Here is a 16,702-nt window from a genome sequence, read left to right as displayed (position 1 = left end):
AAATTCATAATGCTTTCATAAGCATTAGAAAATTATTTTTTGTTGTTTAGTATTTTTAAAATATAAAAATGCATATTATATCTTACCGCCTTTATTGCTTTATCTTCCTGTTGCAGTCTGTAATTTTCCGGGTGGATACTCTCCACTTGTGTACCATTTACTTTAAAAGAAGCATAGAATCCTATGAAGCTATTGGGAAAAAAATAGAAATACTACTTATTGTTCAAATATAACACATACATGCCATATAAAATAAAAGCAAGCTATGTTGAAGCAAAACCCACTGAAATGCTGGGAAGAAAAAATTACATTTTTTTTCTCTAAACCTGAAGTATACTTGATGAAGTATTTGACAAAAAGACCAACATATTTTTTTCTTTGTGCTGAGGGTTAAAAAAAGATAAAAACAAATACCATTCATCTTATTTTTATTCTTGTTCTTATTGTTCTTTTTCTTGTTCTTCTTCCTCTTCCCCAACATGAAATCCACGATGATATCATTGTGAGATGTAACAATTAAAATAAAACCATAATAATTAGGAATTATCCCTTTCCAGATATTAATAACTATTTATAACTTATATATACAGGTTTTTAATAAGAAATTTGCAATTTATAAACAAATTCAACACATTATTTCATCCAATTAAAAGGTCTGATTTTTGCAACATTTTGCTGTATTACCACCAGCTAGTAACCTAAACTGTTTGTCTGATTGTTCTTACTATCTACAGACCAGCTGGCATTGAAGTTCCCTGCTTTTTATCCATTAATTTGACCTCTGAAAAATGTTCTGGTAATGGAATAGTTAGCATGGAGACCACTGTTCCCTGCAGTCTGCTTCCTAAAGGCTTTCTACTTTACAATGGTATCTGTGCAGTCTTTGTAAAGACTCAAGAAAAGCATGGGGGAAAAAAAAAAGTCTGATTAGAAAGTAAATATATTTTTGCAATAAATTATCCTTTTTCTGTAATTATTGCATATGGTTTGTCTATCCTGCAAATTTGGTAGCCCTAATTAAATGATTTAAGAATATTTAAACTTTCACATTAAAATAAAAAGACAACTAAAAATAAGTTTGTGGTTTTGTTTTTTTAAATGTTTTATATTTCAAACCTAATTTGCCACTGCCACAAAAAGAAATATGAGTGTTTTATTACATTCATTACAGAATTAAGATGGATAAGACTGATAACCAGCCAAAAATAAGTCTTTGAGCAATACAGAGAACTGAATATAGCAATAGCTCACAGCTGTCACGGAAGACCATTATTTCCATGATTTACAACTGTAACAAATAAAATCTTGCTCTTGCAGCTATGCCAGGCTTAACCCACAACACCAAATTACCACACAGTTAAAGAGCCTACTAGAATGATAATGCTAACGCTTTTGAGCAGTTTGGGAATTTCTTGTCCATTTAAGACTCAGTCACTAATTTGTGCAAAATAACACAAGCTACTGAAATATGACCAACTTTGATGGAGTAAGCTGAATGGGCCACATTTGTGATCCCATTTGCTGAAAGAGTCTTCAGTGAGCCTTCTTATTAGTGGACTTTGAAACTAACCTTAAGGATCTTACAAGATCAAGCTGGTGTTCTGTATTTCCAGCTAATTAGTGAAAACATCCACACTAGATGAGTAAAAGCGTGTCTCTTATAGATGAATTTGTAGATAAAAAATGCAAACTTTTATCATATTCATAGATATGTTATAGATTTGTTAAAAATGTTCTCCCTATCATTTAATCTATTGTAGTTGTTCTTGCAAAAACTAATTTCAGATAGCATTATTTTAGGCTTTTACTTTCTTCTGTGTCTGGAGCAGTCAGGAAGCCAATGACTGTAGAGTTTCAAATATAAATACTGCCCTGCAACATAAGTTGTATATCCATGGGAGACTTATTTCAAGGCAGAATTTCAAATGACCTGCTGTACATTATTCTGTCTGCCCTGAACATCACTTGAAGGATATTTTCTAGTGAAGTTTTATAGTCTGACTGAAGCTCTTTCAGCATGCTTTCTAAAACTGAACCAAGGACATGTCTTGCAATAATATGTTCAGTAAGGTCAGATCGTTGAATGGGACAAGGGTTAAATTGCCTGGCTGGAGCTCTTCCAGCACAACCTGCTATTTCTAAATTCTAAGACACACGCCCGGAAGCAAGACTTACATTCACCTTTTGTATTCCAACTTGTAACTAGGGAAAAGGCTTTAACTGTGCTCTGCAACAATATGTCACCTGCATAGCCCAATCAGTAACTCACCCAGACACATTAGACTCAAATATACTTCATTTATTTCTCAACTGCCTTATTTATGCATGTGTTTATAGACGTGCAAGTATTTCTGCCTCCTGTATCTGGAAGTAGCTGTGTCAGAATCTAATCAGAGCTTCACCTTTAAGAGCAATAACTCCAGTTTCTCCCCCCAGAAAACTGCAAGAAGTAAAATTTTTTATCTTTAATAGTAGCTACAGACAGAAGAGACAAGTTTTGGCCTACAAATGCTGAAATTCAGTTTGACTTGCTAGGTCTATTTCTGATAAGAAGTGAGATTCTATTTTAAGAGTTTCAAAATTAATCTCCTTTTAACCTCTTTATAAAGTCTCAGATGGGAATTATGAGTTAGGTATTGTGCTAATATATTTATTATTTTATTTATTTGTATACATATCACTGTTCCGGTTAAAATAATAATAATTAAAAAAAGCTTATCTCACAGCATTTTTTTTCTTATAGTTATTGAAAGTCATTAATCTATAATGCAAATTCTAAAAATAAATTAAGATTTGGAAGGAACAGTTATTGGTTTTTAGGCTGAGTCTTGACCAATTCTGATTTTTTTGCAGGTATTTCTAGAAAAGTATGAAAACCAAAAACTGGGTAGGTAAGATTTTCACCGTTAAAAGATTTTCAGAGTTAAAATCTGATTATACACTTAGTATTAACCTGTACAGTGCACAACTGATAAATGATCTCATACATGATCAGTAGATAAGGCTCTTGCTGAAACAAGGCCATTCCTTTACAAATATGTAGATTTCTCCTACTCTCTGGTTATAGCTGATTAAGCTACCAAAATAAATACATTTCCAAACTAGTCAAGCAGGATGAATTCCCTATATAGTAATCAATTCAAGCAACTTTTTGATGGCAGCTTCTGGAAATTTCCACCTCAAAAGAAGGCACTTACATGAGACAGCAATGTGTCCTTGCTGCAAAAAAAAAGTTAATGGTATCCTGGGCTGCCTTAGGCAAAGTCTTGCAGGCATGTTGAAGGAGGTGAACCTTCCCTTCCACTCAGCACTAATGAAGCTGCATTGGGTTACGTGCCTAGTTTTGGGCTCCCCAGTACAAGAGAGACGTGGACATGCTGGAGAGAATCAAGCAAATCACAACTAAGATGATGAAGGGACTCTATCCTATGAAATCCTGCCAGAGTTCAAGAAGACGACATAGACATATGGTTTAATTTTTAGGTAGTCCTGTGTGGGGCCAGGAGATGGACTCAGTGATGCTTGTAAGCCCCTTCCAGCTTGGGATATTCTGTAATTCTATGATTCTATGATTCAGGGTTAAGAGAGCTGGGACAAAAGGATCATGAGAGAATCTTGCAGCCCAGAAGGCCAACTGCATCCTGGACTGCATCAAAAGAGTGGCCAGCAGATTGAGGGAGGTGATTGTCTCCCTCTGATCTGCCCTTGTGAGGCCCTACCTGGACTATTGCATCCAGGTCTGGAGTCCCCAGCACAAGAAGGATGTGGGGGTGTTAGAGCGGGTCCAGAGGAAGGCGACAAAGATGATCTCCTAGGAAGAAAGGCTGAGAGAACTGGGGATGTTCAGCCTACAGAAGAGAAGGCTCCAGGGTGACCTCATCACAGCCTATCAATACTTAAAGGGGTCTTATACAAAGGATGGAGAAGGGCTTTTTAAATAGATAGACAGATAATGACAGGACAAGGGGGAATGGTTTTAAACTAAAAGAGGAGAGATTAGAGATTAGAAGGAATTTTTTCACTCAGAGGTAGGTTAGGATTGGAACAGGTTGCCCAGAGAGGTTGTGGATCCCCATCTCTGGAGGTGTTCAAGATCATCAATGTTATATGAGGCTCCGGGCAACCTAATCTAGCGGGTGGCATTCCTACCTATGGCAGGGGGCTTAGAACTAGATGATCCTTTGATCCTTGGAACTAGATCCTAGGTCCCTTCCAACCCTAGCCATTCTATGATTATGATTCTATGATCTTATCAATGCATATAAATGCCTGAAGGGAGGGTGCAAGGAGAATGGTGCCGGTCTCTTTTCAGTGGTGCCCAGTGATATGAGAAGAAGTAATGGGAGGTTCCATCAGAACCTCAGGAAAATTTTTACTGGGGTGGTGACCAAGAACTGGCACAGAGTGCCCGAAGAAGTTGTGAAGTCTCTCTCCCTGAATATCTTCAGAAGTCATCTGGATGTAGTCCTCAGCAACCTGCCCTAATGGCTCTACTTGAGCAAGAAGGTTGGACCAGATGACCTCCAGAGATCTCTTCAAACCTCAACCATTCTGTGATTCTGTGACTCTGTGATACTGACAGGATAAAAGAAGTGAAAAAATCAATAGCATGAATTCCCTGGAAATAAATGTGTGCAATAAAAAGCTAATTTTCTCAAAGGTGACGAAAGTAAGGTCACACCTTGAAATTCTGCAGTCATTTCCACTGCAGAACAGCAGAGAAAGAAAGAATGTGAAATCCTACAAATAACCTGCAAAGGCAGTTATTTATCTAATCTAAATTACACAACTTCAGTTCTTAGCTTATCCTGTAAGTACCTGTAAGTTTAAAATTCTTACATTTATTTTATTTTCAGTTCTACTGGAGCCAAAATGACAATATTAAAAACTAGAGTACCATACACAAGAAGTTAAGTATGCTGCATAAGAAAACTGAAGTGCACTATGATTTGTAACAGATAACATGAAAATGAATAATGCAAGAGTCTAAAATTGTCACATCTAGACCAATCATATAGCTATTGTTATAAATTACAACTCTCTAAACTACTTACTGCTGAATCACATATTTAGAAAAACCTAATGGCTGTTAAACCTGTTGGATTTTTCAATTTTATCTCTGGGTATTATAAATGTCTGTAACTATGCTAATTGCAAATCTATTAACAAAATATGCAAGTATATTGTGTATCAGCATATGCATGAGATACATGTGATTAGCTGTGAGGGCTGTCACCTGTTGTTTTTAATAAATACAACAATAATGGGATTTTCTAAGTGTCCCATTTCTCCCCAAATACCTACTTCAGCTTAAACAACATAAGCTCTTTTCTTCATTCAACCACAATTTAATTAAATGAGTCTCCTTTGTGTGCTTAATTCTACTGTAGGAATTTGGGGAAGTAAAAGGAAAAGCTTCAATTATTTCAAGGGGCAGAAGATGAATAGCTTTTTATTATCTATTGATTTAACTCATACCTATGAACTCCTTAAATTTTATTTTAATTACTATAAAATTAGAAAAAGCTCAGCAAATATTCAACAAGATACTGCTGCAAAAAATACTACTCTTTGCAACTAATGACAAAGACACTATATTTTTGAAATTTGTATGGGTAGACAAGGTGATAAGGAATTTATGTTTTCCGCTCAGCTGTTTTCTGTGCTCTAATCTAAGTTCTACTGTCTAAGGAACAAATTCAGCAAGAAAAACATGTAGCAGTTACAGGGGCTAAAGCATATTTTTTACAAAACCTAAGCTTTCCATAAGAAAAAAAATCATATGGAAAATCAAAATTATGTTTTTGTGTTTGTTTTTGTTTTCTGGAATATTTTTTGATGGAAATATGCTTATACACAAAATGACACTCCTCTACCTTTATAAGTGAGGAAAGACCTCCTATGCACAAAAATTGACATTTTCTACTTTATTTATCTTGGTGAAAGTAGTTTGAAAGTCCAATTTACAGAGGCCTTGTCAATCCCCTCCCACGGGATGCCATCCTTCCCAAACTGATCCTGTGTGGCCTGCCCACAGGCAGCAGCTCTTCAGAAACTGCTCCAAACATGGCTCTGTACCCCAGGGTCCATCCGTCAGGAGCAAACTGCTCCAGCATGGGTCCACCACGGCTGGCAGCTCCCCGCAGACCTCCTGCTCCTATGTGGGCTCCTCTCCACGGCTGCAGCTGTAGCCTGGGGCCTGCTCCTGCGGGGGCTCTCCATGGGCTGCAGCCTCCTCCAGGCCACATCCACCTGCTCCACTGGGGGCTCCTCCACGGGCTGCAGCGTGGAGATCTGCTCCATGTGGGACCCATGGGCTGCAGGGGGACAGCCTGCTCCACCAGGGGCCTGTCCACAGGCCACAGGGGAACTTCTACTGCATGCCTGGAGCACCTCCTGCCCTCCTTCTGCACTCAACCTCGGCAGCTGCAGGGCTGGTTCTCACATCTCTCTCCCAGCTGCTGTTGTGCAGCATTTTGATTTTTTTTTCCCCTTTTTAAACTCTGCTTTCTGAGGCACAACCAGCATTGCTCACTTGCTCAGTGCTGGTCAGCGTTGGATCCCTTAGGAGCTGGCTGGAGGTGGATCTGGTATGACATGGGGATCTCTTCACAGAGGCCACCCCTGCAGCTTCTCCCACTCCAGATACAAAAACCTTGCCATGTAAACCCAATCTACTACTGTAGCACACTAAACAAGATTTTTGACTTTACTTTGAAAGGTTTTTGTATTGATATGACAAGTACAAAGTCTTAGTAGTTTGTGTGCTGGCCTTTACCTGAAAAGTTATGAGCCAGCAGTGTGCCCTGGCAGCCAGGAGGGCCAACCGTATCCTGGGGTGCATTAAGCACGGCATTACTAGTCGGTCAAGGGAAGAGATTGTCCCACTCTACTCTGTGTTGGTGCAGCCTCACCTCTAGTACTGTGTGCAGTTCTGGGCACCACAGTACAAAAAGTATTAAAACTGTTGGAGAATGTCCAGAGGAGGGTGATGAAGATGGTGATGGGCCTGGAGGGGAAGATATACAAGAAGCAGCTGAGGTCTTTTTTTTTTTTTTTTTATCTTCTCCAGTCTGGGTGACAAAGATGATGAAGGGCCCAGAGGGGAAGACGTATGAGGAGAGACTGCGGTCACTTGGCCTGTTCAGCCTGGAAAAGAGGAGGCTGAGGGGAGACCTCATTACAGTCTACAGCTTCCTTACTAGGGGGAGTGGAGGGGCAGGCACCGATCTGTTCTCCTTAATCACCAGTGATAGGACCCATGGGAATGGTGTCAAGCTGAGGCAGGGGAGGTTTAGGCTAGACATCAGGAAGAGGTTCTTCACTGAGAGGGTGGTCGCACACTGGAACAGGCTCCCCAGGGAAGTAGTCACTGCATCAAGCCTGTCGGAGTTTAAGAAGTGTTTGGACTGTGCACTTAGTCACATGGTCTAAACTTCTGGGCAGACCTGTGTGGTGCCAGGAGTTGGACTTGATGATCCTTATGGGTCCCTTCCAACTTGCGATATTCTATGATTCTATGAACTTTCTAGTGGTCAAGTGCCACTTCTCTAAATGCTTCTGTCTTAAACTCAGGGAATGGCTTGTAAAGAACAGATCTGACTAATCACTGTAAAATGTAAGCCCTTGATGCCAATGAAGGCTTGAGGAGCTAGTGCTTGTCATCAAGTTTTCAGGGAGAAAACAATGAAAAGGAGGTAGACTCTATTGAAAGAAGTTGTTAAAACAATTTCCAGTTTACATGAGAAGGAAACCCCTCCATACACCTAATATTAACATTGCATTCATTCTGTCAGAGACATTGGGATGATCCATGAAGACTGATCACACCCTACCCCATCACTTTCTTCCTAAGAAAAGATGAAATATAAGCTGTGACAATAACATGCGTGCACTCACACACTCACACAAGCACCCACACTCACATACCCACCCACCCACCACAAACACAAAAAAGTTTTGTATATAGGAAGGCTTTTTATCTGGATTTTCACTGTGTTACTAATTATGCTTTTCTGTACTGATTAGATCTCCTGGACTATTAAAAATTGTAGATTACCAAAACTTTGTAAAACAGCTAAAACATTAATCTGAGTAGATATAAATTTTTCACTCCAGGATATGTATATGGTGTATCCCTTTTTCCTGTAACAAGATTTTGAATGTAAGGGGATTTTATTTCACCATGACATTGGGAAAAAAAAGCAGGGTTGCTGCTATCAAATTTTCTGTGTTTGCATAAATCGTAAACCTGTTCTTTCCCAAGTATTAGTGACAGTGTAGGCCTTTGAAGGTCCGAGTCAGTTATTAGACCAAATCCACGACAATTTTTGAGGGGAGTGGCAAGTCTGAATCCTTCATTATGTCACTGGAAGTTGCCTTCACAAGTAATGTTACACAGAAAGCTGTGACAAAGCCCAGCTTAGAGGAATCTCTAGCTCTGTTTGGAAAAGAAAAAAAGAAAAAAAAAAGAGTCTTGGTGAATAGGGAGAGAATGCCAAATGATATTCCTAAAATACTAAAAACATAAGATTTTATTGTGATACCTCCAGTCTCAAGACAGAGTTTATTTCTGTATCTAACTCACATAAAAATACATCTCCCATAATGTACTTGCCATACATGTTTACTGATGACTGAGATCCATATAATGGAAAATATGGCATAAATATCTCAGCAAAATTATTTATATAATTATATGTTTTCAGCTTTCTATATAAACTTAGGGAAAATAAACAAAATAGAAGAAAACGGTGAAGTATTGACCTCAAGATCAGATCAGTATTGAGTGTTGTAAACACTAGGGCCAGTTGTGAAAAATTGCAGGAAGCACTCATAATACTGAATATGTTGCCAAGGCAGATACAGAGGAAACTCAATTTAGACAAATGTAAAATGACACACAGAAAGAAAAATCCTCATCTCAACACAAATCCCAAACCACAAACAAAACCAACCAACCAAAAAAAAAAAAAAAAAAAAAAGGAGACATGGATTGGGCTAGACTGATCAGCTTCAATATAACCATTTGTATATAGTACATGGATGCTGAAAAAAAAATGAAAATGTTACCTGTTTACAAATATATACATATATGTAGTACATTGTACATTGTCACTGGTGCAATCCCAAATGTTGATGCAAAGCTGACATTGTTCTGGCATTTAAGTCAGCAGTGCTGCAACATTGCATTCCCCTCAGAAGAGTCAGGCATCAAGGAACCTTGCTTCAAGCCTAATTTACTGTGATAGGTCTTGATGTGGATCTCTATCATCTGTCAGGTTCTCAGGCATGTCATATCCCCTTTTGTCTGAGATCTTTGCATCCATAAATTTGGCATCTGGAATTCCAATGGTCATTGACATTTTCAAATTTTTAAACTGAAGAATTTTACTGAGAGTCTTGGAATAAAAATGCTGCTTCATATAGAGCAATGAGAAACCACAGAGGTATAAAAATATTATTTATTTCTAAAACAAAGTGTTTTAATGACAAAATATTTGCTTTTACTATGTTCATATTGCTTATACTATGTTCATAAAAGTAAGAAACAAAAAGTAATCTAGGCTGAATATTAAAGCAAAACAACAATTAAAAAAAAAAAAGAAAAAAGAAAAAAGAAAAAAAGAGAGAACTGTGTAACAGTATTGAAAGTATCTTTTCAGAATTGTTTTCCTATTATTTCCGAAGTTATCTACCCACAATTACTGTCTTGCTCTACATAACTGTGGTGGTTTTACTCAGGTGGGCAGCTGAGCTTCACCACAACTGCTCTCTCATTCCCCCTCCTCAAGGGGAAAAGGGGAGAAAATATGATGCAAAGGGCTGAAGGTTTGAGATAAGGACAAGGAGATCACTCAGCAATTATTGTCATAGGCAAAACAGACTCAGCATGTTATATTTTGTTTGTTTTCTTGTTTGTCTTCTTAAAAAGTTATGGGCATAAAAAGAATCTCATTTCTGCCTGTAATCTCTGACATTGTTTCATCAGCATCTGTTCTGGGTAGCCTGAAACTTCCATTTCTGGTGGTAGTATATTTTTATAGAATCTGAGGAAAGGCTGGTGTCCCTCTCTTCAAAATGTCATAACCCAGAAGTATCACAGACACAGTACTCCTTTTTCGCAAATGAGTCCAGTCACAGAAAACACCGGGTGCCCATAAGGGCTCCTTCTTTATTACTGTTGGTTTAGACAGCCTGGAATATTGCAGCACAAGATCAGCATGAAGGAAAAATGAGCTTGCCTTTCACCATAGCAGAAAGCTTAGATAAAAAGAGTGCTCTGACACTTGTGATATGCCAAGTGCTTTGTTTGCTTGTTTGCTTGATTGATTTTTATATTTATTTTTTTTCTCTATGAACCACTACTATGGTTGACCTCACCATAGCAACATTCCAATTAAAAAGGGTCTACATAATTTTTATTTCAGTGGTGCTGGAAAAATGGGGGAATTTACCATGGATGCATACTGGTGAGAGTTTTGGAAAGTGAATTTAGGACAGTCTACTTTGAATTTCAAGACCAAACTCAACAGATGCATTATTCAGACACCTCAAGGGAATGATAAACATGCTTATGCAGATGATTTTCCATTTCTATGGTGCATTTGGACTCCATGCAGTAATTACAAATAAAAAACAAAACCCCATAAAAAGCTACTGCAAAGATAAAAGTGGAGATTTCCAGAAAAAAGATATATATTTAATGTTATTGTTTCCCTCCAGTATAGAGGGTAACAGCTCAGAAAGTCAAGAGTGAATTTGAAAGGATTCCTAGCAGTACTTTTAAGAAAGAAGTTTTACCATTACATATTTTGCACGGTTAGTAGCTTTCTAATTCAAAACACTCTGCAGACACAAAATGCTCAATCATATTACTGGAATAGCTAAAGGACAGAACACTGAAGTAGAAATAATAACTCTACACAACTCTGTTATAACTTTTAACAAGACTTGCATAATATTCCAGTTTATGAATTTCTGTGCTTGAAGTGAGATTATTACTTGCACATCACACTTTTAATTTTTACCCTTCACTTTCATTTAATTTAAAAAAGCCCAAGGTTATAATCTCTCCACTATGCTACAACTTGTTTTACAAGTTCCCCCCCAAACCCATTTTTTTTCAATCCTAGGAACACTCTAATTAAATTCAGAAAAAAAAAAAAAAAAAAAAAAAAGAGCAATGAGAAAATATAAATGATTATTTTAAATGGAATCTAGATTACCATGCTAGTAAAAGAAATGCAGTTCCAATCATAAAAATGTCAAAACAGTTTAAGAATTAGATTTTGCCTAAGAACTGGCTGAAAGGCAGGTCTCAGAGGATTATGCTCAGTGGCACAGAGTCTAGTTGGAGGTCTGTAGCTAGCAGTGTCTCCTGGGGGTCAATATGGGGTCCAGTCTTGTTCAAATTTTTAATCAATGACCTTGATGATGGAGAAGAGTGCACCTTCAGCATGTTTGCTGATGATACAAAACTGGGAGTGGCTGATACCCCAGAGGGCTATGCTGCCATTCAAAACTATCTTGACAGGTTGGAGATATGTGCAAAGAGGAACTTCTTGAAATTCAATGAAGGCAAATGCAGGATCATAGAATCATAGAATCATTTATATTGGAAAAGAATTCTAAGGTCATCTGGCCCAACCTTTAATCTTTTCACTGCCAAGCCCACCATTAAACCATGTCACTAAGTTCTACATCTACACATTTGTTAAAGATCTTCAAGGAGGGTGACTCAATCACTTCCCTGGGCAGCTTGTTCCAGTACTCCACAACAATTTCAGTGAAGAATTTTTTCCTAATATCTAACCTAAACTTCCCCTGGCACAACTTAAGTCCATTTCCTCATCTTAAAGAGGATCCTTCACCTAGGGAGGAAAAATGCTATGCACTAGTTAAGGTTGGGGGCTGACCTGCAGAAAAAGTATCTCTTCAGAGAAGGATCTGTAGGTCCTGGTGGACAACAAGTTGACCTTGTCCCAGCAATGTGCCCCTGTGACCAAGATGGACAATGGTATTCTGGGGTGCATCAGGAAAAGCATTGCCAGCAGGTAAATGGAGGTAATCCTCATCCTCTACTCCAGAGGATCCTTCCATATGATCTCTAGATCCCTTCCAACCTCAACCATCCTGTGATTCTATGATTACTTGGTATATTTTTTGACAATTTAAATGTATATCATGGCCCTGACTGCATCAATAGTCTGTAATTGACATGACCAGCCTCTCATGGGACCCCTCAGCTCAACTCTCTGCCAGTGGCCCAAGATCTCCATTGCAGTTCAGTCCCCTAAACCCCACCCTCACCTGAGCTATGCTTGTTGGAAAGCCTATGTCAAGCCCTGGCACCTTCTTATCTTCAGTTATTGGCTGGGCTCTGCTCAGACCTAACTCGTTATCCCTCATTTGTCAGATGAATGTTGGACCTGTCACCAAACCTGTTCTTCTTGCCCTGCTTGGGTACAGCGGTACTGTGCCTTCAACAGGGAAAACACTGCCCTGACAGTGTTGCAATCTCCCTTGTGTCCCCTTCCTTTGAGGGGCAGTCCCACTTTTCCTGCTTCCTGATGATTTTATCTTTGACACAAATACTGTGGCTTTGGTCATGAACTTAACACTCCTACGTAGGTTAGTCGTTTTTCAGTCCTTGAAAGCACATCAAGAACAAAAAATGTGACAGTTTAAGTAGTCCATGGTTACTGAATAATGTCACCTGCAGCAAAATACATCCTGATCCTTGCAGGGAACAATTATCTTACAATACACTGATTAAGTGGTCAGAATGTGTCATAATTAGTAAGTATTACTTGAAGAGAAAAGGTCAATATTCTTCTTGTTCTTCCTTTAATGTGGATTTCCTTTGGCAATGAGGTTTGAGGAAGGGAGGAAATTAAATACTTTCCTTATTGTAGGGGATTGAAGAATTACAAATGGATTATTTCTAACGACATTTGGTTTAGTCGTTCAGCTTTAGCTACCATATAGCAGCTCACCAGTGACACATATTTGCAAAGCACAATATAACTTCATTAAATAAATAATAAAACAACAAAACAAAGAACAACAAAACAACCAACTGTATGAAATGGATACATCATAAAATAATGTAAACAAGTGTAAATCATTAAAAGCTGAATCTGATGAGACATACCAATATTAATCCACAGTCCTACCATTGTTTCACTATAGAATTATAAGTAGTTAAATGCTTCTTTGAACCTTATTAATAGTACATAAGTGGAAAGTTCCTGACATGAACATTTGAATTTTGCAAAGGTTTTTGCACTTATGGGCTAAATGCAGTATGGAAAGCCAAGAATATTGTTAATTAAGATCATAATTCAAATTACAAAAAATGTCAGATCTAGTCCATTTAAACAAAGATTTACAGCCCAAACTAATTAAGAATGACTTAATAACACAATTTAAGGTGTTATACAAAACATAAACCTCCTAGGACTGACCTACATTCTTGAATATTATGATCACCCAATGGTCCTCTGGGTTTAAGGCTGATGGTGTCTATTCAGGTAGTGCTGGCATATTTCAACACCCTGAAGCCTTGACCGGGAGAACTGGGATATTCGTGGTATCTTCCTCTTTGCCAGGAGGGGGATAATGTTTTTATTTTCTTCCTCATTCTTGAGATCCATTTTGTTTTTTTTTTTTTTATACATTTTCCTAGCAGAGTCTGTCAACACTCTCCTATTTGTTTGCTATTATTCAGCTGTTGTCTTCTCATTGTTATCTCTAAAACTGGTTTTATGGTTTTACCTGAGCAATATGAGGCTTCCTCCCTGTAACCAATGATTGTCTATTGTGATTTACATTTCTTTTTTGAGAACCCTGGGATCACTCCATACCTAAAATCTTCTGCACAAAATTTTATTCTGGAAGAAAGAGGCAACTCAATATACACTGAATAAAATAACTTTTTTTTTTTTTCTTCTCTAAAATAATCCTGAAAAATAAATATATGAAAGGCAAAATTATCTGCTTGCTAAACAACTGTTATCAAAGCTAAAATCTGCTCAGACTGAGACAGAACTGAAAAAGTCCCAAGACCCTGAGTTGTGCAGTCTTTACAAAGCCTTGGGACTTTTACTTTTTTAATTTTACTTTTTAATTTTACTTTTTACTTTGCCTTTTTAAAGGCAAAACCCATTTCAGGAATGATAGAATTCATAATGTTGTTGACAGGTCATTATCTAAGATTGTTGTTAGAAACATTCCTTTTTTTCTTCATGACAAAAAGAAATTTTTGTCTTCTCTTATAAAACAATATGAAAAGTAGAGCAACATTTGGATGTCCACTGCAATGATACTATGCAAAGATGGCCATTTCCCTATCATCCGCATTTTCACCAGAAAAGTGTGTTGTATGACCCTGGATGCACTTTTGAGTGACCAGGCATGTTGACGCTAGATGGGGCACAGATGTCCAGGTGGGGCAATAGTGTTCTGAGCAGTAAGCTGGCTGAGCTTGTGTGGAGGGCTTTAAACTAGGTGTGGTGGGGGAAGGGGATGTACATCTGAGTGAAAAAAATCATACCTGAGAACACTATCTCTAAGTAATGGCCGGTAAATGCCTCTGAACTGTCCCAGTGCAATCAAGAAAGATTCTAGGACAGCAATATAACTGATTGCCCAGCTGAAATGCCTCTACAACAATGCACACAGCATGGGAAACAAGCAAGAAGAACTGGAAACTATGGTGCAATTAGACAGATTTGTCCTAATTGCTATCACCAAAACATGGTGGGATGGATCACGTAAGTGGAATATTGGAACAGAGGGCTACAAACTCTTCAGAAAGGATAAACAGGGAAGGAAGGGACAGGGTGTTGCCCTCTACATTAGGGAAGTGATTGACTGTGAAGAGTTGCCTCTGAGGAACAGCCACGGACAGTTGAGAGCTTGTGCGTGAGAGTTAAAAGCCACACCACTAAAGGCCAGCTTGTGGTTGGGGTCTACTACAGGTCACCTAATCAAGGGGAACCTGTGAATGAGGTAGTCTGCTTTCAACTACAAGAAGTGTCACGCTTGCATGCTCTCATCCTGATGGGGACTTCAACCACCCAGATGTCTGCTGGGAAAACTACACAGCAGGCTGTGAGCAACCCAGGAGACTTCTGGGGTACATCGAGAATAACTTCCTGTTCCAGGTATTAGACAAAACAAGCAGATAATCATTATCTTCTAGACAGTTATGTGTTTTAAAGAGAGAAAGAAAATAAAAAGCAAGTGTGAAACGTTTTCAAACTTGCCTAGCAAAATTATTTCTTCATGTGTATTTTGGTAGAAATTGACATTTATTTTCCCTGATATTTCTAGTTTTTCAGAATTTCAGGGTCTGTTTTGTCTTGTCTTTCCCACTCACCCCCCATGGTAGATTTCCTGGAACAGAAATAATATCATTTTGAAATATATTAAATACAGAAGCCACATGAACTTCTTGTATGGGGTGGATACAGTCCTTGTTGTTCTATATAATGATTAGAGGGGAGGAGAAATAATTTTCTACCTAAATAACATGCCATTAATTTTGACTGAATATTTCTTTGAGTCTAATATTGTGTTCAACTGAACTATGTGCTCCTAGAAAACTTGTTCTGAAGAAATTTTGAAATGAAAAGTAGCTGTGACTCTACTATTTTTCTTAATAGATTTTTTCCTTTTAAAATATTTTTTGCTCTTATTTCCTTTCCCAACCCAACACAGTTCCAGTTTGACTGTCTGACAAAAGGTGCATTTAGCACCTTTTAATTGTGAATTTCTCTACTAAGTTAGAGTCCCTATAAATATTATTGAAAGGGATTTGGCTTTTAATCAAGTCATATTTCAGTTGTCTTTTAGACAGCTGAAGTGATCACATTTTTAAATTCTCACGTTAATGTGTTTGTGTTTTTTTTTTTAATGTTTTCTGTGGTTCCACATATTCTTCATATTTTCCACATCTTTTTCTTTACATTGTAGAAAATGTACTTGTATAGGGTATTTCAACAGGAAGTTAGCTGAAACTGTACTTTCAGATGAAAATGACCCATCAAATACTGTCCTCTCCTGTCCATCCTCCTCTATGGACAGATGGATTGTATTAGTTCTTCTAACAAGTCATTCAAAAATCTGACTTGGAGGCTCACACTTACGTTCTTACAAAGGCCCCTACACCTCCTTCCATGTTATGTCAATATGCATACAGTGACACAAAGTCATGCTACTTTAGTCAAGGATCCTGTATATACTTTGTATGACTCACTACTTCAGATTTAGAAAGGAAATATACAGTTGTGTGTATTATCTCCATTCTTTGAAGCATAAGAGTGTCTGACTTAATACAACTTGCATACCAAGACGATGAAACAAGGTGAGGATTACTTTACTATGCACTTTCAAATCATAGCATCACAGAATGATAAAGGTGGAATGAATCCCTGGAAATCACCTATCCTAAACCCTGCTCTGTTCATTGTGATGTTTATCCTCTATTAAAACACAACATGTTCAGGGAAGCATCAATTCCCTAGTCCTATGCATTTCAAACAAGACCTACTTGATTTTAATATCACAAAAGAATAAAAAGGGAGTACTAAGAACAAAAAACAAACAAGTAAATTTCAAATTTCAGAGGACAGCAGCCAATAGTACTTTGAAATGCATTCCAGTGCATTTCAGGAAGAGGAAAAAAGGTAGAAAC

At 37.9% G+C, this 16,702-nt stretch overlaps 1 long non-coding RNA gene across 1 annotated transcript in view; it reads right to left on the bottom strand.

Annotated features, from left to right (window-relative positions):
• LOC137859987 (uncharacterized) overlaps positions 1-16,702 on the bottom strand; it is a 69,400-nt gene that overhangs the window by 37,763 nt on the left and 14,935 nt on the right. Inside the window, exon 2 of the long non-coding RNA XR_011098703.1 lies at positions 87-189. This is a non-coding gene — a long non-coding RNA (uncharacterized lncRNA). The remainder of the gene's footprint in view (positions 1-86; positions 190-16,702) is intronic.

Source organism: Anas acuta, chromosome 8, assembly GCF_963932015.1.
Source record: "Anas acuta chromosome 8, bAnaAcu1.1, whole genome shotgun sequence".
NCBI classification, from domain to species: domain Eukaryota; kingdom Metazoa; phylum Chordata; class Aves; order Anseriformes; family Anatidae; genus Anas; species Anas acuta.
Note: the sequence above shows the minus strand (reverse complement) of the source record. Positions and strands in the feature narration are given on the sequence as shown.